The 25,625-nt window shown below is 44.0% G+C and overlaps 1 protein-coding gene across 10 annotated transcripts in view; it reads right to left on the bottom strand.

The window, feature by feature from the left end:
• The window catches only part of LOC125456550 (microtubule-associated protein 9-like), a 184,767-nt gene that overhangs the window by 147,020 nt on the left and 12,122 nt on the right, over window positions 1-25,625 (bottom strand). The window lies entirely within an intron of this gene.

The following is a 25,625-nucleotide window of genomic DNA, read 5'->3' as shown; positions in this document are numbered from 1 at the left end:
ATTGGGTGATTCTGTTTGAAGGAAAAGGAATGACTGGCAAATGGGAGGCTTTTAAAAAAGTGTGATATCAAGAGTCTAGGACAGTACAGGGTGTTAGAGTGAATGGAAATGTTGGCAGATTTAGGGATCCTTGACTGATGAGGGACTTTGAGGTTCTGATCAGAAAAAAGAAGAATGCATACTTTGGGTTTTCTATCGGGCTCAAGTGAATCCCTACATGATTATAAAAAGTGTAGGAGCACTCTGAAGAGGGAAATCAGAAGACCAAAAAAAGGGTATAAGATGGATCTGGCTGATAAGGTTAAAGATAATCCCAAGAGGTTCGACAGCTATATTAAGATTAAAGGAGTGGCTGGGGAGAGAATAGGTTCCCTGAAAGATTACAGGAGGTAGAGGATATTTTCAATGAACATTCTCATCAGTGTTTACCGAGGAGAGAATCATGGATGCTAAAGAAATCAGGGAAACAAGTAGGAATGTTTTGGACCACATACACATTGCCAGAGAGGAGGTGTTTGAAACCTTAAAGTGGATTAAGTTGGATAAATCCCTTGGGCCTCAGCAAGATTATCCTCAGATGTTGTGGCAGGCAAGAGAAGAAATCACAGAGACCCTTGCAGAGATTCGTGCTTCATATTTAATCACTGGTAAAGTTCCAGAAGACTGAAGGGTGGCTAATATTGTTTCATTGCATAGATAGGGTTTGATAGTCAGAAGCTTTTCCCCAGGGTTAAAAGGCCAACTATAAAAGATGGCACAGGCTCAAGGTGAGGACGGAAAGTTTAGGGGAGAGGTGTGGGGTAAGATTTTTACTCAAAGGGTGGTGGGTGCCTGGAACACACCGCCAATGGACGTGGTGGAAGCAAGCACGTTATCAATGTTTAAGGTGTATCTTGATAGACACGTGAGTGGGAGGGGAACAGAGGGATAGAAACCACACATGGACAATAAGTAGCCGGTCTAAATAAGGGTTGGAATTGGTGTATGTTTGGTGGGTTGAAGGGCCTATTCCCACGCTGTATTGAATTGTATTGTATATAATGGTATTATACTTGTCAGCTCAAGCCTGATTGTTATCTAGATCTTGTTGCAAATGAAAATGGACTGCTTCAGTATCTGAGAAGCCAAGAATGGTGCTGAACATTGTGTGACCATCAGTAAACATATCCTACCTCTGACCATACGATGGAAGGAAGGTAGTGATGAATCAGTTGAAGATAGACCTATGGCACAATCCTGAGGAACTACAGCACAGATGTCCTCCAACAACCACAACCATTTTTTCTACATCAGATATGACTCCAGCCAAAGGAGAGTTTTGACCCTGATTCCATTGATTTCTGTTTTGCTGGGGCTCCTTGATGACACGCTCAATGTCAAATGCAGCTTTGATGTCAAGGGCTGTCACTGTCACCTCTGGAATTGTTTGAACCAAGGCTGTAATGCGGCCAGGAGCTGAGTCGTACCCAAAATCGGTGTCAGTAAGCAGGTGCTGCTTGATCGCACTTTTGATGACTCCTTTCATTTTACTAATATCAAGTAGATCGATGTGGTGATAATTGGCTAGCTAAGGTTTGTCCTACTTTTTGTGTATAAGACATAACTGGGCACATTTCCACATTGACAGGTAGCCTGGGGTAGAATTCTTCTTTGGCCTCATTAGACCATAAGACGCAGGAGTAAAAGTAATATTCAATCCAACATTTCTGCACCGTCATTCAATGAGATTGTCAGATGTAACAATCTGATAAACCTCTACATCCCTCCACAGTAAATAATTTCATAGATTCACCACTATCAAATAAATAATTCCCCTTCATCTCTGTTTAACTGGGTGCCACCTTCCTCTGAGATTATGCCCTCTGGTCCCAGACTCTAAGTTGTATTCGGAGAGGTAGGGATGAATCAAAAACAATCAGCATTATTTTGTTAAGAGGAGGTCATGTTTGACAACTCGACTGATTTTTGCAAAGAGATAGTCAGATGTGTGGATAAGGGCTTCGAATTCAACAATGTTTTTGATAAGGTCCTGAGCGGTAGGCAAATAATAAAGCTAAAAGTGTATGGGATCCAAAGAAATTTGGCAATTGGGATCCACCTTTGGTTGAGTGGCAAGAAGCAGAGGATACACAAAAAACAGGACAAATCAAAGCCAGCCAATTATCACCACATTAGGTGTTTTTCCAACTGAAAATCTGTGTCAAGTGGAGCTCCACAGGATTTAGTGTTAGGGCCCTTGCTGTTTGTGGTTTATATCAGTGATTTGGACTTGAATGTTAAAGAACTGATCAATAAATTCTCAGGCGATACAATAATTGGTGGGGTGCTAAATACTGAAAATGAGACTGTTAGACTGTAAGAAGATATAGATGGGCTGGCCAAGTGGACGGAATAGAGGCAAATGGAATTTGTCGATAAATGTAAGGTGAATCACTTGGACAGAACAAATGTATCAGGACAATTGGATAAAGTGATTAGAAGGCATAAGGGATACTTGTCTTCATTAATCATGGCAAAGTATTTGAGAGCAGAGAGGTTAGTGAAATTGTATAAAACACTGGTTAGGCCAAACCTAGAGTACTCTGTACGGCACTGGAATTGACATTAAATCACAGAATCCCAACAGTGTGGAAGCAGGGCAATCAGTCCATCAAGTCCACAACGACATTTCGAAGAACATCACACCCAGGTCCACCCTCTACCCTATCCCTGTATGTCTACGTTCTCCAAGGCTAATCCACCTAACCTACACATTATAGGAAGGATGCGATAATGCTGGAAATGGTGCGGAGGAGATTTACCAGGATGTTGCCTGGGTTGGAGGGTTTCAGGTTGAAGAGAGATTGGGTAAGCTGCATTTGTTTTCCCTGTAGCTCAGGAGATTGAGAGGGGACATGATGGAGTTGCATGAAATTATGAGAGGCATAGCCAGGTTAGATGGGAAGAAACTTTTCCCCTTGCTGAAGGGATCAATGATTGGGGGCAGAGGTTTAAGATTTTGGCGTAGAAAGTTTAGAGAAGATGTAAGGAAAAGCTGTTTTCACCAAGAGGTGGTAGGAATCTGAAACTCACTGCCAGTAAGAGTGATCGAGGCTGAAACCTTCATAACAGTTTGAAAATATTTAGATGTGCACTTGTGATGCCAAAGCATATAATGGTCACGTGCTGGAAAATGAAATTACAATTGTTAGGTGGTTGTTTCTAACTGGTGTGGATACAACAGGCTTAAAGGCCTTCTTCTGTGCTGTAGATCTCTATGACGCTCCCACAAGGGAAACAGCCACTCAGCATTTACGTTGTCAAGCCATATAAGAATCTTATAAATTTGAATAAGGTTGCAACTCATTCGTCTGAACTGGAATGAGTACAGGCCCAGAATTCTCAACGTCTTAGAGTCATAGAGTCTCCTTGTATGGAAGAGAGGCCCACTGAGTGTGAACTGACAAAAAAAAACCTATCTACACTGATCCCAAGTCGATCAAGATCCCTCAACTTCCTGTGCTCTGAAGAAAAGAATCTTAGCCATTATGCCTCTTTTAGACCATAAAACCTGAAGACGTAGGAGTGGAAGTAAGGCCATTCGGCTCATCAAGTCCACTCTGCCATTTAAATCATGGCTGATGGGCATTTCAACACCACTTACCTGCACTCTCCCCGCAGCCCTTGATTCCTTTTGAGATCAAGAATTTGTCGATCTCTGCCTTGAAGGCATCCAACGTCCCGCCCTCCACTGCACTCTGCGGCAATGAATTCCACAAGCCCACCACTCTCTGGCTGAAGAAATGTCATCTCATTTCAGTTTTCAATTTACCCCCTCTAATTTTAAGGCTGTGCCCACGAGTCCTAGTCTCCCTGCTTAACGGAAACAACATCCTAGCGTCCACCCCTTCTAAACTATACATTATCTTGTAAGCTTCTATTAGATCTCCCCTCAACCTTCTAAACTCTAATGAGTACAATCCCGGGATCCTTAGCCATTCATCATAAGTTAAACCTACCATTCCAGGGCTCATCCGTGTGAATCTCCGCTGGACACGCTCCAGGGCTAGTATGTCCTTCCTGAGGTGTGGGGCCCAAAATTGGACACAGTATTCTAAATGGGGGCTAACTAGAGCCTTATAAAGCCTCAGAAGCACATCGCTGCTTTTATATTCCAATCCTCTTGAGATAAACGACAACATTACATTCGCTTTCTTAATTACGGACTCTACCTGCAAGTTAACCTTTAGAGAATCCTGGAACAACACTCCCAGATCCCTTTGAACTTCTGATTTGCGAATTTTCTCACCATTTAGAAAATTGTCCATGCCTGTATTCTTTTTTCCAAAGTGCAAAACCTCACATTTACTCACATTGAATTTCATCAGCCATTTCCTGGACCACTCTCCTAAACTGTCTACATCTTTCTGCAGCTTCCCCACCTCCTCAGTACTACCCGCCTGTCCACCTATCTTCGTATCATCAGCAAACTTCGCCAGAATGCCCCCAGTCACTTCATCCAGATCATTAATATATAAGGTGAACAGGTGTGGCCCCAACACTGAACCCTGCGGGATACCTCTCGTCACCGGTTGCCATTCCGAGAAAGAGCCTTTTATCCCAACTCTCTGCCTTCTGTCAGACAGCCAATCCTCAATCCAAGCCAGTAGCTCACCACGAACACCATGGGCCCCCACCTTGCTCAGCAGCCTCCCGTGAGGCACTGTAACAAAGGCCTTTTGGAAGTCTAGATAGATAACATCTACTGGGTTTCCCTGGTCTAACGTACTTGTTACCTCTTCAAAGAATTCTAACAGGTTTGTCAGGCATGACCTCCCCTTACTAAAACCATGCTGACTTGTTTTAATCTGACCCTGCACTTCTAGGAATTTAGAAATCTCATCCTTGACAATGGATTCCAGAATTTTACCAACTACCGAGGTTAGGCTAATCGGCCTATAATTTTCCATCTTTTGCCTTGATCCTTTCTTAAACAAGGGAGTTACAACAACAATTTTCCAATCATCTGGGACTTTCCCTGACTCCAGTGACTTTTGAAAGATCACGACCAAAGCCTCCGCTATTTCCTCAGCCAACTCCCTCAGAACTCTAGGATGTAGCCCATCGGGGCCAGGAGATTTATCAATTTTTCAACCCTTTAGCTTTTCTAGCACTTTCTCTTTTGTAATGCCTACCGTACTCAACTCTGCCCTCTGGCTCTCCCTAATTGTTGGCATACTACTCACATCTTCCACTGTGAAGACTGACGCAAAGTACTTATTAAGTTCTTCAGCTATTTCCTTATCTCCTATCACTAGCCTTCCAGCATCAATTTGGAGCGGCCCAAAGTCTACTTTTGCCTCTCGTTTGTTTCTTATGTATTGAAAGAAGCTGTTACTATCATTTCTAATATTACTAGCTAGCCTACATTCATATTTGATCTTCTCCTTCCTTATTGCTCTCTTTGTTATTCTCTATCTGTTTTTGTAGCCTTCCCAATCATCTGATTTCCCAGTGCTCTTGGCCACTTTATAGGCTGTCTCTTTTTCTTCGATATATTTCCTGACTTCCTTTGTCAGCCATGGCTGTCTAATCCCACCCCGGATAATCTTTCTTTTCTTTGGGATGAACCTCTGTACTGTGTCCTCAATTACACCCAGAAACTCCTGCCATTGTTGGTCTACTGTCTTCCCCGCTAAGTTCTGAGTCCAGTCAATTTTCGTCAATTCCTATCTCATGCCCCTGTAATTACCTTTATTTAACTGTAACACCATTACATCCGATTTTGCCTTCTCTCTTTCAAACTGCAGACTGAACTCTACCATATTATGATCACTGCCTCCTAAGTGTTCCCTTCCTTTAAGGTCTTTTATAAAGTCTGGCTCATTACATAGCACTAAGTCCAGAATAGCCTGCTCCCTAGTGGGCTCCATCACAAGCTGTTCCAAAAAGCCATCCTGCAAACATTCCATGAATTTTCTTTCTTTGGATCCACCAGCAACATTATTCACCCAATCCACCTGCATATTGAAGTCCCCCATGATCACTGTGACCTTGCCTTTCTGACATGCCCTATTTATTTCTCGGTGCATCTTGCGCCCCTGGTCCTGATCACTGTTTGGAGGTCTGTACATAACTCCCATTATAGTTTTTTTTTGCCTTTGTGGTTCCTCAATTCCACCCACACAGACTCCACATCTTCTGACCCTATGTCATTTAGTGTCATAGGTTTAATGCCATTCTTAACTAACAAGGCAACCCCACCCCCTCTGCCCACCTCCCTGTCTTTTCAATATGTTGTGAATCCTTGGATAGCTAAAATTCTCCAGCCAAGGCAACGTCCTGGTGAATCTCCTCTGCACTCCATCCAGTGCAATCACACCCTTCCTAAGAATCTTTTATGTTTTCGATAAGGTCAACTCTCATTCAGAGGCCAGTTAGGTCATTTGGCTGGACAGCTGGTTCACAAAGCAAAATAACCAGTTGGGTTCAATTTCCGCATCAGCTAAAGTAACCATGAAGGGCTCTCTTTCTCATCTCCTCCCTCACATGAGGTGTCATGACCCTCAAGTTAAACCACAAGCATTTATCTCTCTCTAATGACAGCAGCCTTATGATTCAGTAGGACTATGACATATTTGCCTTACATTACACAAGTACTCCAGCTGTGGCCTAACCAAAGTTTTGTATGTCTCTTTATCTCAGAATCATACAATACAGAAGAAGCACTTTGGCCCATCAAGTCTGTACTGACAGAATGCTACTTTGGATCTCCACTAGCCACACTTTCCAACATTAGGCCCATAGATTTGAATGTTATGACATTTCAAATACTTAAACAAATATTATTTGAAGGTTGTGAGATTTGGATAGTTAAGGTCTGATTCGGGATTGTCAGCATAGATTTGTGTGACAAATCATTAGAGATTTTCGAAGAGGTATCTAAAATGATAGATAAGGGTAGAGGAGTGGATGTTGTCTGTATGGATTTTAGTAAGGCTTTTGACAAGGTCCCACACAGCAGTTTAGACATGAAAGTCAGGATGCATGAGATCCGGGTAGAGCTAGCTAATTGGATTCAAAATTGGCTCGATGGTAGGAAGCAGAGGGAATTGGTTGGAGATTGTTTCTCAGATTGGAGGTGTGTGATTAGTGGTGTGCCATAGGGGTTGGTACTGGAACCTTTGTTATTTGTTATTACATAAATGATCTGGATGTAAATGTACAAGGCAAGATTATTAAGGTTGTAGATGATATAAAATTAGGAAATATCATTGATAGTAAGGAAGGTTAGCAAAAATTACAGAGGGATCTTGATCAAATGGGGAAGTGGGTTGAGGATTGGCAACTGCAATCCAATACATTTGAGTATTGTGAGTGTTCAGGTCTCACATCTTCCTCTAAGAGTGAAGGACAGGGGCAGAAAGTTCAGGGAACTGGCTGTCAGAGACATTGAGAGGTTGATAAAGAAAAAGAAAGAATCATCTGTACAGAGCATTTAAAAAGAGTACAGGCCATTCAGGAATTGAGAGAGTATAAGAAGATGCTTAAAAAAGAAATTAGGAGAACAAAGAAGAACCACATATCTAACGTCTTTGGCAGATAGAGTTAAGGAATATCCAAGGCATTTTTGGGCCTAGATCCTTCTTCAGAAAAAAGGGTCTAGGCCAAAACGTCAGCTTTCCTGCTCCTCTGATACTGCCTGGACTGCTGTTTTCCTCCAGCTCCACACTGTGTTATCCCCTCCTGATGTTCTGAGGTGCCAGATATGTTTTGTTCCTGTCCCATTTGTGAGTTTGCAATTTTTCATATGGTCCACGTGCTTGTTCAGGACCACGTCTCCTATCCGAACTTGTGAGGTAAAATCCCATGAGGTACATTGACCATGCTTTTTATCTACACAGGGTCATTCCCGTGGTTTTGACACCAAACCTCATGCCTAAAGTAAAGTGTCTCTTTTGCTTCGAGGATTTTGTCCAGAGTTGGCGTTCCTGATGCCATTTCACCCTGCCCTCCAGGTTCAGAAAGATCTAACCTGGTGCAGAGTCTTTTCCCCATTAGCAACTTGACTGGTGCTGTCATTATGGTTGTGTGAGGGGTGGTCCTATAATCAAACAGGAACCATGACAGTTTGGTATCCATTGAAGCAGTAAGTTTTTTTTAAGGCGACCTTCAAACTCTGGGCTGCTCTTTCGGTTAGACCATTAGATGAGGTACCGTATGGAGCTGTCCTTATATGCTGAATGTCATTCAACTTTAGGAAACACTTGGACTCCCCGCTGGTAACTGACAGCTTGTTGTCTGTGACCAGCAACTCTGAAAGCCTGTGTATTGCAAAACATGCTCACAACTTTTCAATTGTCGTCCCAGTGTTTGACAAATGAACTCTATATATGTTCAGCCCCTTTGAATGGACATCCACAATGACTAAAAACATACAGCCCATGAAAGGAGCGGCACAGTTAATGTGCAACCAAGTCCAGGGTTTACATGGCTAGTCCCTCGAAGGTGGGGAAACTGCTGGTGGTAATTTCCATTCGTGGTGGCACTCTGGGCACAGCCCCAACAACACAGCTTTGTCAGCATCCAACCCCGGCCACCAGACATAGGTTCTTGCTAGCATCTTCATCTCAGAAAACCCTGGTGGAGTTCAGCCAGTATCTGGCGACACCCTTGCTCCCCATAGTAATGTGCTATTGTCTATGGTGATGTGGTCTTGATAGGTCCAGAAAGGTTTCAATCCTGGTTGTAATGCCCCTTCTGTTTCCCTGATTACCACCAGCTGTTTTAGTTTCCCTAGGACTGGATCTTTTTGTGTCCACAGTCGGATATTGTCAACCATGACTAAAAGGATGTCCAGAATATTCAGAACCAAAATCGACTCTTCCAGGAGATACCCCACTGGTGAAGTTTCTGTCAGTGGCAGGCGGCTCAAGGCAACCACATTAGTAACTTGGCTTCCATGAGAGTGTTCTAACTTGTGTTTGTACACAGTAGGGAGAAGGGCCCAATGCTAAATTCTACATAAGCTATGGACGGAACCACGTTGTCTTCCTTCAGTAGCCCTAGCAGCGATTTGTAATCTGTTCCCATCCGTAAACGTACTGGTGAAAGTTCCTCATACCAAAAGATGACCGCCATGCCTTTCTTCTCTATATTTGCATTCAGCATCAGCAAAAGTCCAGGAAGTACACACTATCAGGCGATCCTCTCCATTGGGCCACTGGTGAGTCAACACTACGCTGATACCGTACGGGGAGACATGGCATGTCAGTACTACGTCTTGATTCTGACCACAGTGGACCAACACCTTAGATGACTTACAAATCTTATTGAGTTCTTTGAGAAAGTATTGAGACAGGTTGACGAGGGTTGAGCAGTGGATGTGGTGTACATGGACTTCAGCAAAGCATTTGATAAGGTTCCCCACGGCAGGCTCATTCAGAAAGTCAGGAGGTATGGGATACAGGGTGATTTGGCTGTCTGGATTCAGAATTGGTTGGCTGACAGGAGGCAGAGAGTGGTTGTAGATGCTAAGTATTCTGCCTGGAGGTCAGTGCTGAGTGGTGTCTCGGAGGGCTCTGTTCTTGTGCCTCTGCCCTTTGTAGTTTTTATAAATGACTTGGATGAGGAGGTGGAGGGATGGGTTAGTATGTTTGCTGATGACACAAAGGTTGGAGGTGCTGTTGATAGTATCAAGGGCTACTGCAGGCTTCAGCGAGACATTGACAGAATGCAGAGCTGGGCTGAGAAATGGCAGATGAAGTTCAACCTGGATAAATGCGAAGTGATGCATTTTGGAAGGTCGAACTTAAATACTGAATATAGGATTTAAGGCCGGATTCTCGGCAGTGTGGAGGAACAGTGGGATCTTGGTGTTCAAGTACATAGCTCCCTCAAAGTTGCCACCCAAGTGGATAAGGTTGTTAAGAAAGCGGAGTCATTAGTGACATTTAAGCGACTACTGGACATGCACATGGACAGAAGTGAACTGAGGGGAATGTAGGTTAGGTTATTTTTGGATAAGGATTATTCCACGGCACAACATTGTGGGCCGAAGGGCCTGTACTGTGCTGTACTTTTCTATGTTCTATGACAATAGCTGTTTTTGTTTCATTCCCCTTAAAGGCTACTTCTTGCCTACACGACCATATCCAAGGCTGACCCTTTTTCAATGGCAGGTGTAAGGGTGCCAAGGTAGAGGCTAGGTTATGCATAAATTTTCTGTAAAATTTTACTAGCCCAAGGAGAAACCTAAGCTCCAGTATGGACATGGGAGTCGGGGCTCCTTTGATCACCCTCACTTTCTCTTCCAATGGTTGTAAGTCAGTTTTGTTGATTCTGTACCTCAAGAAGGAAAATTCCTTTCTAAGACATATGCCTGCCTGTGAGAAACGTTTGAGTACACTGTCCAAATTCACCAGGAGCCCTTTGATGATCTTCCCTGTTATTAGTACATCATCCAGATAAATAGCAATCTGGAGTAGTGCTTGAAAAATGTTCTCCATGGTCCGATGGAAAAGGGTGTAGGCTGATGATACCTCAAATGGCAGTCTTGTATGTTGATGTAAATCCTTATGAGTATCAATTGTAGCTGACTTCTGGGACTTCTCATCCAGTCGCAATTGCAGGTAGGCATGGCTCATATCAAGCATTGTAAAATATAGCACTCCCCTCCCCAGTTTACTGTTTGCTTAAAATCCCCATGTAACCAACCTGAGCCTCAGACTTCACAATCAGTGTAACCGGTTCTGCCCATTCTGCTAACTCCACAGAATCATCAAATCAGTCTCTCTGCAGCCTCCTGATCTTTGCCTCTCCTTTTGCCCATAAGGCAAATGGCACTAGATGGACCAAATCTCAGAATTGCTTCCTCATCAACACGTAAAATGGCTTTGGCCCCTTTGATAGTCCTAAGCCCCTCCTGAATTATTCCTGGGTATTTCACTCGGACTTCACTAAAGCAGCCATTTTCTAATTAAAAATTGTTGACCCAATCTAGGTGAATCTTTCTCAACCAATGCTGCCCCAGTAGGCTTAGGGCCAAGGTTTTAACTACCATCAGTGGTAACTGCACCAACTGCTTCTCATAGGGGCCCAGAACCAAGGTCGTATTCTTACTCTGCAACAGTTCCCCAGTGTATATTCTCGTCTGGCTGAGGTTTTGTGCAAATTTAAGATTTGAAGTTTGGTGTGAATCTTGTTAACGACCGATTCTGTCATTATAGATACAGCTGCATTGGTATTGACCTCCATAGGAACTCGGTGACCATTTAACCAAACATTAATTTTAAATCAGTTCCAATTTGGATGTCACTAAGCCAATTAATTGTTCCAACCCATATGTAGGGTGACTTTCCATGGTGTGCACTCTCCTCGATGCTAGCCTGCAAGTTTTCTTACTCAAGTCAGGCCTTCTAGGACTCCTTTGCAGTTTGAACTCCACATACCCACAGCAACTATAATGGTTTGCTGGCCAAGATTCTGAAGAACTTTTTAGCCACTTGGCCGAAACTCAGCTTTGTTGTGGGGTTCTGCTGTGGGCTGGCCTAAGGTCTCTCTACTCAGGATATGCCCTGTGTGAGGCTCTGCCGTTACCCACAGAGAAATAGTCTTCTCCAAGGTCAGTCAGAGAGTTGTTGGAGCCCACTTCCATTGGGACGCCCTGTAGTTCCCATGCTCCACTCGCCAGATTCTTTAAATGACAACGTCAGTTGTAGTAGAGAGATAATAGGAACTGCAGATGCTGGAGAATCTGAGATAACAAGGTGTAGAGCTGAATGAACACAGCAGACCAAACAGCATCTAAGGAACAGGAAAGCGGATGAAGGGTCTAGGCCCAAAACATCAGCTTTCCTGCTCCTAAGATGCTGCTTGGCCTGCTGTGTTCATCCCGCTCTACACCTTGTTATCATGTCAGTTGTAGTGCCTGTTTGAAGTCCAGTTGGGCTTTAACTCGTAGACACTTCTGCATAGTAACATCATTAATTCCACGTACCAGATGGTTTCTCAGCATTTCATTCATTATTAACCCAAAATCACATACCACTGCGAGTCGTCTCAATCTTGTCAAAAACCCTTTCATGGACTCTCCTGGTTTTCTAACAGCTTAATAAAACACGTAGTGTCCCAGAGGTGAAGAAGGTTTGGGGTTGTGATATTTCTTAACCAACTCGTGGAAGGTTTTAGCATCTGGTGCCTCTGGGAAAGTTAAGCCCCTTATCACTAGAAATGCTGTGGGTCCACAAACAGTTTGAAGGATTACTCACTTTTCATCTGCCCCAATATCATTTGCCTGAAAGAATTATTACATTCTTTCCACATACTAGATCAAATGAGTCAAGCTTCCCAAATAAATGCACGGTGCCAGAAATGCTTACTCTAACTCCAAGGTGACTGTAGCAAGTGAATATTCTTCAGGCAGGTCTTGTTTTTTTCTCGTCATCACTGGAATAACTGCACCAAGGCTGGTATCCCATTACCAAGTCACCTTTATTTACTTGTGGACAATACTCTGAGCGGTGAGCCAGCTCGGAATTTGTCGCCTCTGCTGAGGAGAACTAATCTCCCAGTTCTATTTGTCAGACAGCGCTGTCCTGACTGGCCTAGGTTAACAAATCCAATCAACAACCTCATAGTCAACAAGGTCATTACAATGCGATCAGGCAAGACTTAGGAGGCATAGAATGGGTTAGCAAAATGCAGGGGATGGGGACAATCGAAATGTGGAGCTGGTTTAAGGAACAGATACTGCGTGTCCTTGATAGGTATGTCCCTGTCAAGCAGGGAGGAAGTGATAAGGTAAGGGAACCGTGGTTTACTAAAGAAATTGTATCAGAGATAATGGGAACTGCAGATGCTGGAGAATTCCAAGATAATAAAATGTGAGGCTGGATGAACACAGCAGGCCAAGCAGCATCTCAGGAGCACAAAAGCTGACGTTTCGGGCCTAGACCCTTCATCAGAGAGGGGGATGGGGACCGAAGATGGAGAGTAAAGAAGATAGGTGGAGAGAGTGTAGGTGGGGAGGTAGGGAGGGGATAGGTCAGTCCAGGGAAGACGAACAGGTCAAGGAGATGGGATGAGGTTAGTAGGTAGCTGGGGGTGCGGCTTGGGGTGGGAGGAAGGGATGGGTGAGAGGAAGAACCGGTTAGGGAGGCAGAGACAGGTTGGACTGGTTTTGGGATGCAGTGGGTGGGGGGGGAAGAGCTGGGCTGGTTGTGTGGTGCAGTGGGGGGAGGGGACGAACTGGGCTGGTTTAGGGATGCAGTAGGGGAAGGGGAGATTTTGAAACTGGTGAAGTCCACATTGATACCATATGGCTGCAGGGTTCCCAGGCGGAATATGAGTTGCTGTTCCTGCAACCTTCGGGTGGCATCATTGTGGCAGTGCAGGAGGCCCATGATGTCATCTAGAGAATGGGAGGGGGAGTGGAAATGGTTTGCGACTGGGAGGTGCAGTTGTTTGTTGCGAACTGAGCGGAGGTGTTCTGCAAAGCGGTCCCCCAGCCTCCGCTTGGTTTCTCCAATGTAGAGGAAGCCGCACCGGGTACAGTGGATACACCTTCCCTTGCAACCGCAGGAAATGCTACACTTGTCCCCACACCTCCTCCCTCACCCCCATCCCAGGCCCCAAGATGACATTCCACATTAAGCAGAGGTTCACCTGCACATCTGCCAATGTGGTATACTGCATCCACTGTACCCGGTGCGGCTTCCTCTACATTGGGGAAACCAAGCGGAGGCTGGGGGACCGCTTTGCAGAACACTTCCGCTCAGTTCGCAACAAACAACTGCACCTCCCAGTCGCAAACCATTTCCACTCCCCCTCCCATTCTCTAGATGACATGTCCATCATGGGCCTCCTGCACTGCCACAATGATGCCACCCGAAGGTTGCAGGAACAGCAACTCATATTCCGCCTGGGAACCCTGCAGCCATATGGTATCAATGTGGACTTCACCAGTTTCAAAATCTCCCCTTCCCCTACTGCATCCCAAAACCAGCCCAGTTCGTCCCCTCCCCCCACTGCACCACACAACCAGCCCAGCTCTTCCCCCCCCACCCACTGCATCCCAAAACCAGTCCAACCTGTCTCTGCCTCCCTAACCGGTTCTTCCTCTCACCCATACCTTCCTCCCACCCCAAGCCGCACCCCCAGCTACCTACTAACCTCATCCCACCTCCTTGACCTGTCCGTCTTCCCTGGACTGACCTATCCCCTCCCTACCTCCCCACCTACACACTCTCCACCTATCTTCTTTACTCTCCATCTTCGGTCCGCCTCCCCCTCTCTCCCTATTTATTCCAGTTCCCTCTCCCCATCCCCCTCTCTGATGAAGGGTCTAGGCCCGAAACGTCAGCTTTTGTGCTCCTGAGATGCTGCTTGGCCTGCTGTGTTCATCCAGCCTCACATTTTATTATCTATAAAGAAATTGTATCTCTTGTTAAGAGGAAGAGGGAGGCTTATGTGATGATGAGACGAGATGGTTCAGATGAGGTGATGGAGAGTTACAGATTAGCTAGGAAGGATTGAAAGATAAAGCTAAGAAGAGCAAGGACGGGACATGAGCAGACATTAGCAGGTAGAATAAAGGAGAACCCTAAAGCTTTCTATAGGTATGTGAGGAATAACAGGATGACTAGGGTAGGAATAGGGCCAGTCAAAGACAGAAGTGGGAAGTTGTGTGTGGACTCTGTGGAGATCAGAGACGTGCTAAATGATTATTTCTCATCTGTTTTCACTGAGGAACAGGAGAATATCGTAAAGGAGGCGACTGAGTTACGGCCGACTAGAATCGAAAAGATTAAGGTTAGTAAGGAGAAGGTGTTATCAATTCTCGAAGGTGTGACAGTAGATAAATCCCCTGGGCCAGATAGGATTTTTCTGAGGATTGTCTGGGACACTAGGGAGGAGGTGGCGGAGCCTTTGGCCTTGATCTTTGAGTCCTCATTGTCTACAGGTTTAGTGCCAGAGGACTGGAGGATTGCAAATGTTGTGCCCTTGTTCAAGAAGGGCAGTAGGGATGACCCAGGTAATTATAGACCTGTGAGCCTTATGTCTGTTGGAGGAAAATTTTGGAAAGGATTATAAGAGATGGGATTTATAATCATCTAGTAAGCAACAACTTGACTGAAGATAGTCAGCATGGATTCGTCAAGGACAAGTCGTGTCTCACAAACCTCATTGAGTTTTTTGAGAAGGTGACCAAGCATGTGGATGAGGTAAGGGCAGTTGAAGTGGTGTACATGGACTTCAGTAAAGCCTTTGATAAGGTTCCACATGATAGGCTATTGGAAAAAATACAGAGGCACGGGATTGAAGGAGATTTCACAGTTTGGATTAGAAAGTGGCTTTCTGTAAGAAGGCAACGAGTGCTGGTTGATGGAAAATATTCAGCCTGGAGTCAGGTCACTAGTGGTGTGCCTCAAGGATCTGTTTTGGGACCACTGCTGTTTGTCATTTTTGTAAATGACTTGGATGCAGGCATAGGTGGATGGGTTAGTAAGTTTGCAGATGACACTAAAGTCGGTGGAGTGGTGGACAGTGTGGAAGATTGTTGCAGGTTGCAGCGAGACTTGGATAAACTGCAGAATTGGGCTGAAAGGTGGCAAATGGAGTTTAATACGGATAAATATGAGGTGATTCACTTTGGGAAGAATAATAGGAAGGCAGAATACCGGGTCAATGGAAAGATTCTTGGTAGTGTGGATGTGCAGAGGGATCTTGGTGTCCATGTACGTAGATCCCTGAAAGTTGCCACTCAGGTTGGTCGTGCTGTTAAGAAGGCTTACAGTGTGTTAGGTTTTATTGGTAGAGGGATTGAGTTCCAGAGCCGTGATGTCATGCTGCAACCGTTCAAAACGCTAGTGCGGCCTCATTTGGAATATTGCGTGCAGTTCTGGTCGCCCCATTACAGGAAGGATGTGGAAGCATTGGAAAAGGTGCAGAGGAGATTTCCCAGGATGTTGCCTGGTCTAGAGCACAGGCGCTTATGAAGAAAGGCTGAGGGACTTGGGTCTGTTCTCACTGGAGAGAAGGAGGCTACGAGGGGATTTAATAGAGACATACAAGATGATCAGAGGATTAGATAGGGTGGACAGTGAAAGTCTTTTTCCGAGGATGATGACTTCAGCTTGTACAAAGGGGCATAGCTACAAATTGAGGGGTGATAGATTTAAGATAGATGTCAGAGGCAGGTTCTTTACTCAGAGAGTGGTAAGGGCATGGAATGCCCTGCCTGCCAATGTAGTTAACTCAGCCACATTAGGGGCATTTAAACAGTCCTTGGATAAGCATATGGATAATGATGGGATAGTGTAGGGGGAGAGGCTTAGATGGGTTGACAGTTTGGCGCAACATCGAGGGCCGAAGGGCCTCTTCTGTGCTGCATTGTTCTATGTTCCATGGTGAAGAGAAAAAAAAATTAGCATAGCCAAATGGAGGTCCCTTACAGTCAGAATTTGGGAAAATTTGAGTGAAGAACAAAAAAAAAGCAGAACAATTGAACCCATACTTGCCTATGCCTGAACAAACAAGACAAACAATGACCACAGTTCTACTAATTTCAAAATAGTTATGGTCCACAGGTTCAAATTTTAAACTGGGGCAAGGTGAATTCTGAAGGAATCAGACAGGAGCTTGCAGGGGTTGATTGGAGTAGTTTGCTTGCAAGCAAAGGGGCCTCTGGCAAGTGAGAGGTCTTTAAAAGTGTGATAGCTAGAATTTAAGGTCTATTTGTTCCTGTGAGGGTAAAGGGCAAGGTTGGCAGAAACAGGGTACCCTGGGTGACAAGACATATTGAGGTTTTCACCAAAAAAAAGGCCTGTCTCAGGAACTAGCAGATTGGATCAAGGGAATCCCTGCAAGTATTAGGGGATACAGAAGTTTACTGAAGAAGGAAATCAGGACCACAAAAAAAGGGGCACAAGATAGCTTTGGCTGAAAAGATTAGGGTGAATCCAAAAAGAACCTTTAAGTATATGAAAGGGAAAAGAATAGCCAGACAGAGAATAGGTCACCTCAAAGACCAATGCAGATATGTATGTATGGAACCCTTTGGAAATGGATGAGGTCCTCAATGACTATTTCTCCTCTGTGTTTACTGAGGAGAAAGACATGATGACTTGGGAACTTGGGAAAGTTAGTAGTGATATCTTGGGGACAGTCCATATAACTGTAGAAGAATGGTTGGAAGTATTAGAATGTATGAAGGCAGATAAATCTCCCGGTCCTGGTCAGGTATATCAAAGAACTCCACAAGAGGCTAGAGAAAAAATTACAGCTAAGGTAGGTAAGTTACTTGAGAAGATTCTGAGGGAGAAGACATACATGCATTTAGAAAGACAGGGTTTGACGAGGGGTAGTCAGTATGGCTTTGTGCATGGGAGATCATGCCTCACAAATTTGTTAGAGTTCTTTGATGAATGTTGATGAGGGCCGTGTGGTAGACATAGTCAATTTGGATTTCAGTGAAGCCTTTGAGGAGGTTCCGCATGGTCGGCTGCTCTGGAAGGTTAGGTCGCATCTTGTTCCCTGTGTGGATAAGAAAAAGGGCTGCAGGGAGGATGAACCAACTGACCACTGCATAGGACAGAATTTTGGAAAATGGGTTAAGCATTGGGTTAAGCACACACACTGGATAAAATAATGACAATGAGAAGAGGGATAGTTATTAGAGGACTGAAGATGTTATACCTGAATGCATGCAGTAGAAGAAAGAAAGTAAATGAGTTTATGGTGCAGATCAAAATTGACAGGTATGATGTGGTGTGCATCACGGAGGCATGGCTGCAAGGGGATCAGGATCGGGAGTTGAATATCGAAGGATACACATCTTATTGAAAAGATATGCAGGTGGGCAGAAGGGGTGGGGTTGCCTTATTGGCAAGAAATGAAATTAAAATCAATTGCAAGAAATGAAGTAGGGTCAGATGGTATAGAATCTGTGTGGGTACAGCAACTTGTAGTGGAACCCACTAGGAAATAGGCAATACTGGATTTAGGTGCGAGTGTGTTTTCTGGTGCTTGGTGAACTTTTTTGACATGACGCTGATTCTCCAGATAATGCTTCATTTTCCTGGTACCCAGGTCAATCTGGACTGTGAGGGAGGAACTAGAGGAGAAGGCACGGACAACCTCATCACTCCTCACAGACATCTTTGGATACTGCATCGACTGCTCAGCATGCTGTTATACTATGACAATAGTGATAAAGTGGCCCTACGCTGCATGGTGCAAGTATTTACCTTCAATTGGACTGAAACTCCTTTATCTGTACTGGGCACTGCATCCGTGACCTGGGCACTCAGTCTTCCTGACTGAAAGAATATCATATGTTGAATATGAGGGTAGCATGGTGGCTCAGTGGTTAGCACTGCAGCCTCACAGCACCAGGGACCTGGGTTCAATTCCAGGGTCAGGTGACTGTCTGTGCGGAGTTTGCATATTCTCTCTGCGTGTGCGTGGGTTTCCTCCAGGTGCTCCGGTTTCTTCCCACAGTCCAAAGATGTGCAAACTAGGTGGACTGGCTACGCTAAATTGTCCGTAGTGTTCAGGGAGAAGGGTCAGGGTGGGATGCTTCAATGGGCGGTATGCACTTGTTGGGCCAAAGGGCCTGTTTCCACACTGTAGGGAATCTAATCTCTCAAATGCTTTGTGCATTGTGTGCTATATTTCAAAAGGAGAAGAACAAGTTCCAAACCTGTTCAGCATGTTTTTTTTTCTGCCTGCTTTTTGAATGATCTATTTTAGAGAAAGTAAATACTTGAATATGAGGAACAGCAGGAAAGCAAAGTTTAGAAGTTCATGTTTTTCTTTTTGCTGGTGATTGAGCCATGCTGTTTGTTCAGGACAAGAAATACAACATAGCACAGACCATTTCTCATCTGAATGCAATAAATTCAGTCGCACCATCACCACTAAAAGCACTGAAATCACACAAGAACCTAAACCATTAAAGCATTATGAACCCTGACAAATTTCCACAACTATAAGGTACATTCCAGTGTTGTTACTGTATTGGAACAGATTCGGTTAGGGCATGGTGACAGTGAAGCATAATTTCCAATATTACAGCCGGAATGTTTGCAATATCAAATACAGTCAGCCATTTCTTGATGTCACATTGACCAAGGCTGGTAGGTGTAGAGAATGCTGTATGATTCAAGAAATTGAGGTTTTGGTCAAGACAAAGAAGGAAGCATATGTCGGGTATAAACGGCAAGGATGGAGTAAATCCCTGGAAGAGTATAAAGGGAGTAGGAGTATACTTACGAGGGAAATCAAGAGGGCAAAAAGGGTTTATGATGTAGCTTTGGCAAATACGATTAAGGAGAGCCTAAAGGGATTCTACAAATACGTTAAAAGGACAAAAGGGAAAGAATATGGCCCCTTAAAAATCAGCAAGGCCGCCTATGTGTGGAACTGCAGAAGATGTGGGAGATACAAAATGAGTATTTTGCATCACTATTTACTACGTTATAAGATGTAAAAGCTAGAGGACTTCAGGAAAATGTATTATTTAGGAGTGGTGGGTGGATGTCTTACAATCCATAAAAGTGGATAAATTCCTGGGACCTGATCAGGAGTACCCTCACACTTCGTGGGAAGCTAAGGATAGGCTCCTTGCTGAAATATCTGTACCATTGATAGGCACAGGCGAGATGTGAGAAGCCCGGTGGTTGGTTAATCAGATGCCATTATTCAAGAAAGGTGGTAAGGAAAAGTCTGAGAACTATGGACCATTGAGCCTTACATCAGTGTTGGGCAAGTTGTTGGCTAAAATCCTGAGGGACAGGATTTACATGTATTTGGAAAGGCGAGAATTAATTAAGGATAGTCAACATGGCTTTGCACGTGTCTTATTAACTTGATTGAGTTTTGAAGAAGTAATAAAGAGGACTGATGAAGGCAGAGCGATGGATATGATCGATATGGACTTCAGTAAAGCATTCAATAAGGTTCTGCACGCTAGACTGGTTAGCAAGGTTAGATCACATGGAATACAGGGAGAACTAACCATTTGGATACAGAACTGGCTTGAAGGTAGGAGAAAGAGGGTGGCGGTGGAGAGTTGCTTTTCAGACTGGAGATCAGGAGTGTACCACAAGGGTTAGTGCCGGGTCCACTGCTTTTTGTCATTTATGAAAATGATTTGGATGTGAAAGTAGGAGGTATGGTTAGTACGTTTGCAGAGGACACCAAAATTGGTGATGCAGTGGACAGCCAAGGAAGTTACCTCACAGTACAATGGGATCTTGATCAGATGGGCCAATGGGCCAAGGAGTGGCAGTTGGAGTTTAATTTAAATAAATGTGAGGTGCAGCACTTTGGAAGGCCAAATCAGGGCAGGTCTTATACACTTAATGGTAAGGCCCTGGGGACTGTTGCTGAACAAAGAGACCTGAGAGTGCAGGTTTATAGCACCTTAAAAATGGAGTTCCAGGTAGGCAGGATAGTGAAGGTGGCATTTGGTATGGTTGTCTTTATTAGTCAGTGCAGTGAGTATAGAAGTTGGCAGGTCATGTTGCAGCTGTACATGTCATTGGTTAGGCCACTTTTGGAATATTACATTCAATCCTAGTCTCCCTGTTTTAGGAAGGATATTGTGAAACTTGAAAGGATTTAGAAAATATTCACAAGGAAATTGGAGGGTTTGAGCTATAAGGAGAGGCTGGATGGGATGGGGCTATTTTCCCTGGAGTGCCGGAGGCTGAGGGGTGATGTTATATAGGTTTAGAAAATCATAAGGGGCATGAATAGGGTGCATAGCCAAAATCTTTCCCCCCCAAGGGTGGAGGAGTCAAAAACTGGAGGTGAGAGGGCAAAAATTTAAAAGGGAACTAAGGGGCAACTTTTTCATATACAGGATGGTGCATGTATGAAATGAGCTGTCAGAATGGTGGACGCTGGTACAATTAAAACATTTTAAAGGCATCTGGATGGGTACATGAATCGGTAGGGTTTAAAGGGATATGGACCAAATGCTTGCAAATTAGATGATTTATTGAGGTTGTCTGGTCGGCATGGCCTGAACAAAATGGTCTCTTTCAGTGCTGAACAGCTCTATGACTCTATGAGTGAGTGGACAAATGCATGGCTGATGAAGTATAAATGGATAAATATAACATTATCAACTTTGGTAGCAGAAACGAAAAGACAAATCTGATTGGTGATGAGATTGGGAAAGAGGGGGGCGCAAGGAAACCTGGGTATCCTTGTACACCTGTTACAGTCATAAAGTCGTACAAAATGGAAACAGACCCCTCATTGCTGAAAATAAACATACAAGTTGAACAGGTAGTGAAGGTGAATGGTCTTATAGCGAGAGGATTTGAGTACAGGAGCAGAGATTTCTTGCTGCAATTGTACAGGACCTTGGTCAGGGCCTGGAGTATTCTGCAGTTTTGAACTTTGCTTCTGAGCAAGGATAATCTGGCTATGGAACAATTCCAGCAAAGACTGATTCCGGGGATGACTGACATGTGAAGAAACACCAGCTAGGACTATATACACTGGATATTCGAAGAGCGGGTGGAGGGGGAGATCTCAGAAACCTATAAAATTCAAGCAGAACAAATACAGAGCCAAGGTTCACAGTCAAAGAATACAGGGTAGGTCATTTCGGACTGCAACAAGGAGAAAATTTTCACCCAGAAAGTAGTAAGTCTGGCAATCTCTGCCTCAGAAAACAGCTGAGGTCAAAACAAACATTTTCAGGAAGCAGAAAGATATAAATCTTAGAGTTAGGAATCAAAAGCTATGAGCAGAAAGCAGCAACAGTTTGCTGATTTGGATGTTCAGTACAGGTCACATTTGAATGGCAGGGCATGCTCAAAGAGTCAAATGGTCAACTTGTACTCCTAATTTCTACATTTCTATGAAGTGTGCCTGCAGGAGGTAGGTACATTGCTGAGTGTTGTAGAACATAGAACACTACAGCACAGTACAGGCCCTTTGGCCCTTGATGTTGCGCTGACCTGTGAAACCAAACTGAAGCTCATCTAACTTACAATATTCCATTACCATCATATGTTTATCCAATGACCATTTAAAAGCCCTTAAACTTGGCAAGTCTACTACTGTTGCAGGCAGGGCATTCCATGCCCTTACTACTCTCTGTGTAAAGAACCTTTCTCTGACATCAGTCCAATATCTATCACCCCTCAATTTAAAGCTATGTCCCCTCATACTAGCCATCGCCATCTGAGGAAAAAGGCTCTCACTGTCCGCCCTATCCAATCCTCTGATCATCTTGTATGTCTATAATAGGTCACCTCTTAACCTTCTTCTCTCTAACGAAAACAGCCTCAAGTCCCTCAGCCTTTCCTCATAAGACCTTCCCTCCATACCAGGCAACACCCTGGTAAATCTCCTCTGCACCCTTTCCAATGCTTCTGCATCCTTCCTATAATGCAGCGACCAGAACTGTACACAATACTCCAAGTGTGGCTGCACCAGAGTTTTGTACAGCTGCAACATGCCCTCATGGCTCCAAAACTCAATCCCTCTACCAATAAAACCTAACACAACCATACGCCTTCCTTACAACCCTATCAACCTGGGTGGCAACTTTCAAGGATCTATGCACATGGACACCGAGATCTCTCTGCTTATCCACACTACCAAGAATCTTACTATTAGCCCAGTACTTGGAGGCAGCACGGTGGCTCAGTGGTTAGCACTGCAGCCTCACAGTGCTAGGGACCAGGGTTCGATTCCAGCCTCGGGTAACTGTCTATGTGGAGTTTGCACGTTCTCCCCATGTCTGCGTGGGTTTCCTCTGGGTGCTCCGGTTTCCTCCCACATTCCAAAGATGTGCAGGCTAGGTGGATCTGCCATGTTAAATTGCCCATAGCGTTCAGGGGTGTGTGAGTTATAGGGGCATGGGTCTGGGTGGGATGCTTCAAGGGGCAGTGTGGATTTGCTGGGCCAAAGGGCCTATTTCCACACTGAAAGGAATCTAATCTAATCTACTCTGTATTCTTGTTACTCGTTCCAAAGTGAATCACCTCACACTTTTTCTGCATTAAACTCCATTTGCCACCTCTCAGCCTATCTCTGCAGCTTATCTATGTCCCTCTGTAACCTGCAACATCCGTCCACACTACCCACAACTCGACCAACTTTAGTGTCATCTGCAAATTTACTAACCTATTCTTGCACGCCCTCACCCAGGTCATTTATAAAACATGACAAACAGCAGTGGCCCCAAAACACATCCTTGCAGTGCACCACTATTAACTGAACTCCAGGATGAACATTCCCCATCAATCACCACCCTCTGTCTTCTTCCAACTAGCCAATTTTTGATCCAAACCGTTAAATCACCCTCAATCCCATGACTCCGTATTTGATGCAATAGCCTACCACGGGGAACCTTATCAAACGCTTTACTAAAATCCATATACACCACATCAACCACTTTACCCTCTCTGTTGTATAACGTGATTGAACTGATCATCATAGCGTTGGTATCACTCTGCCACTTGGATATCAATAACTGTTTGTGGCGGGAGTAAGTAAATTCTGAACAGTTGTTGGTTGTTAATCAGTTTTACAGTCTACAGTCATGAAATATGGACCTAGTTACTATCTCTGAGGAGATAATGTCTCTGCCAAGTGTTAATGTAGCGAACCAATCATAAGCTACTACAAGCTATGATGTAATGATCATCTTGTTAGTTATCAGTAATTATCCTGCACCACTGAATACTAGCAAGCCTTGCACATTAAAATTGTGAGAAAGGATGGTGGAAGCAATTTGACACAAGGAACATTTTACCGGAAGCAGTTGTCAGCTGCAGGATTCTCTTTGAACACTGCAGACTAGGTCAATTAGGTTTTTCCCACTACTTGACTCCTACACTATCTGTCACAAGCTGTACGTTGCTGCTATGTTTGAACAAAGAATAGTACAATAGAGGAACAGATCCTTTGGACCACCAAAACTGACACATGATGTCTTTATACTTCTATGCGGTCCATATCTCAGTTTCTTGCCTATTTATGTATCTGTCAAATGCCTCTTAAACACTGCTTTTATATCTGCCTCCACTACCCTGGCAGCACATTTCAGGCACTTACCACCTTGTGTGTAAAAAAAACTCACTTCATTTCTCCTTTAAACTTATCCACTTTTGTATTAAATCTATGTCCCTTCATAACTGACATTTCCACGCTGGGAAAAAGGCTCTGACTATCCATGCATCTCAAAATTTTGTAAGTATCTATCAGGTCACACCTCATCCTGTGACATTCAAGTGAAAACAAACCAAGTTTCTCAAGTCTCCCCTTGTAGTTAATACCTTTCAAAGCAGGCAACATCCTAGTAAACTATTTCTGTACCCTCTGAAATGCTTCCACATCCTTCTGGAAGCATAGTGACCAGAATTGTACAAAATATGTCAAAAGTGACCTGTCTAAAGGATTTCTATACAGCTGCAATGTAACTTGCCAATTTTATACTCTATGTCCTGACCAATGAAGGCAAGCATGCCATATGACCACTTTATCTACTTTCAGGGAACATAGATTTGTATGGCAAGATCTCTCTGCATGTTGATACTACTAAGGAGTCTGCCAATTACTGTATACTTCCCTCCTGCATTATATCTCCCAAAATGCATCACTTCGCCTTTGCCTGAATTAAACTCTGTCTGCCATTTCTCTGCCCAAGACTCCAGCCTATCTATACCTTCCTGTATCCTCTGGAAATCCTCCTCATGATTGTTGTATCGTCTGCAAACTTACCAGGCAGGTCACTTATATTCTCCTCCAAATCATTTATATACATTACAAAAACAGGGGTCCCAGCACAAATCCCTGTAGATCACCACTGGTCATAGATCTCCAATCTGAAAAACACCTTTTCACCACAACACTCTGCCTTCTATGACTAAGCCGCTTCTGTATTCATCTTACCAACTCACCGCAGACTCCTGTGACTTTAGTCTGCCGTGATAGACCTCATCAAAAGCCTTTCCAAAGTCCACATAAACAACATCAACTGTCCTGTCTTCATCAATCGTCGTTGTCACTTCCTCAAAAAAAACTCAATCATGACCTTCCCCGCACAAAGTCAAGCTTCCTATCGCTAATTTGTGCATATTTTTCCAAATGTCAGTAAATCCTATCCCCAAGAATCTTGTCCAATAATTTCCCTACCATTAATGTCAGGCTCACTGGCCTGCAATTTCCTAGATTATCCCTATTGCCTTTCTTAAACAAAAGAACAACATTAGCTATTCTCCAATTCTCTGGGACCTCTCCTATGACAAAACAAGGTCTCAGCAATTTCCTTACCTGCCTTCCTCAGCATTCTGGAATGGATCCCATCAGATTCTGGGGAATTTTCCACCTTAATGCTTTTCAAAACATCCAACACCACCTCTTCTTTTTCTACTGTCATGACCTAGAATATCAACATACTCCTCCCAAGACTCACCATTGACCATGTCCTTCTCCATTGTGAAATACCAATATAAAGTAGTTGTTAAGGACCTCGACCACTCCTGCTGGCTCCATGCATACATCCCTCCCTTTATCCTTCAGTGGGCCTATCCTTTCCTTAGCTACACTCTTGCTCATTACATATGTATAAAACACCTTATGACTTTCCTTAATACTGTTGCCAAAGCCATTTC

This window comes from Stegostoma tigrinum, chromosome 1 (genome assembly GCF_030684315.1).
Source record: "Stegostoma tigrinum isolate sSteTig4 chromosome 1, sSteTig4.hap1, whole genome shotgun sequence".
In the NCBI taxonomy this organism is placed as follows: domain Eukaryota; kingdom Metazoa; phylum Chordata; class Chondrichthyes; order Orectolobiformes; family Stegostomatidae; genus Stegostoma; species Stegostoma tigrinum.
Note: the sequence above shows the minus strand (reverse complement) of the source record. Positions and strands in the feature narration are given on the sequence as shown.